We start from the raw sequence: 2136 nt of genomic DNA on the forward strand, positions 1-2136 counted from the left end.
GGTCCTCAGCAAGTGCCTCTTTCTCCCGACTCATCTCACTGGCTTCCCTACAATTGCTTATTTTTTGTTTCAAAAGACCTTTTTTGAGGCAGGGTCATACTCTATAGACTCACACTCTCTCTGTAGACCAGGCTGGCCTTGAACTCACCAGGGATCCACCTGCCCATCTGCCTCTGCCTTCTGCTTGCTGGGATTAAAGGTGTGAGCCACCATGCCTTGTCTTAAAAAAAACTTTTAAATTTCACGGTAGTTTGGTGCTAGTTATCCTAGCTATTAAGGAGGCTGAAGCAGGAACAGCATTTGAGTTCACACGTTACAGACCTGCCTAGGCAACATAGTGAGAGCCATTTCCAAACCAGAACAAAACTTTCAGAAGAAAGGAATATTACTAATTTTACCACAAAGAAATGATAAATGCACAAAGTGACAAATGTGCTCAATATCCTGTTTAACTATCACACGATGTGTAATGTGCTAAAATGTCACACTGTACCCCATCAACACAAACAATTTTTCTTTGTCTCCTATAGTTTGGCTATTTGCTTTAATTTGGGAGATCAATATTCCTAAAGGCCCATATGTTAAAGGCTTAATCCCCAGTTCGGTGCTGTTGAAAGGTAGTTTGATCTTTATCCACGGGAAGGCCCTGCTTGCGGTTGTTGAGGGTGTGCCTTGGGAGGAGAAATGAGATGCTAGCCCCTCTTTCTCCCTCTCCTTTCTCTGTCTTATTTCCAGCTACCATGATGTGCTGCTGCAGACTTTGAGAGTGATACTGGTCTCAGACCGATGTCAGCACACAAAAGAGTTCCACAATAGCCCGGAATGGAGTATAAGAAAGGTTTATTTATGGCCGGGTGGTGGTGGCGCACACCTTTAATCCCAGCACTCAGAAGGCAGAGGCAGGTGGATCTCTGTGAGTTTGAGACCAGCCTGGTCTACAAGAGCTAGTTCTAGGACAGGCTCCAAAGCTTCAGAGAAACCTTGTCTCAAAAACCCCCCCAAAAAAAAATAAAATAAAGAAGAAAGAAAGAAAGGTTTATTTATTTATCTGAGGGTAAACTCACAGAAAGAGTAGTGATCCGAAGTCCTCTGCATGTGCTGGGAACTGGAACTAAATCCAGCAGCCAAGAGACCCACACATTTTCTGTCTGCATTTATAGTACATGAGACCACGCCCAAAGTGGCCCGTTATCTTAAAGGCTATTGGCTTAAGGAGTTCCCACAGCAGACTGAACCTTCTAAATCTGCAAACCAAAACCAACCTTTCCTCTTTAAGAGATAATTTACCTGAGGATCAGGAATTCAAGGCTAGCCTTGAATACATGACAGGTTTGATGATAGCCTGAACTATGTGATACTTTCTAAAACAAATAAAAACAACCCCCACCCCCAAAAAGAAAAGAACAAAAAAGAGTTGATTTACCTTAGGTATTTGTTAGAGTAATAGTTGAAAAACGGAGCAGCACATAATCAATTAAAAACAAAGTGAAATTTAAGCCTGGCTCAATGGTACACATCTATAATCCCAACACTGAGTCGTAGCGGTAGGGCATAGTGATGGAATCTAAGGCCATTTTTAGCTACAAACTGAGCTTGAGGCCAGCCTCGGGTACATGAGATCCTGTCTCAAAAACAAACAACCATGTTTAGGAGCTGGAAAAAAGGTTCAACAGTTAAGACTGTGTACTGCTGTTCCAGAGGACTTGAGTATGGCCCCCAACACCCGCATTGAGTGTTAACTCCACCTCCAAGGGGACCAACACTCTCTGACCTCCAAGGGCACCCCTACTTGTGAGTTATTCACTCACACATATAAATAAAGATAATACAAATAAATCTTTTGGGTTTTTTGTTGTTGTTTTATCAAGTCAGGCTGGCCTCAAACTCACAGAGATTTGCCCATCTCTGCCTCTCAAGTACTGACTGGGATTAAAGGTGTGCGCCACCACCACTGACCAGCAATACAAATAAATCTTAAAAGAAAATATTGAAGGGTAAAGAAAAAAGAGCAGAGAAACAAAACCAATAAGTAAAATAACAAGACATTTTCTCTTTCAAAATAAGTTAACAGGATGAAGACATATGTATCTCAGTTGGTAAAGGTTTGCCTAACATACAGGCAACCATGAGTTTGAC

Source organism: Arvicola amphibius, chromosome X (assembly GCF_903992535.2).
Source record: "Arvicola amphibius chromosome X, mArvAmp1.2, whole genome shotgun sequence".
NCBI lineage: Eukaryota > Metazoa > Chordata > Mammalia > Rodentia > Cricetidae > Arvicola > Arvicola amphibius.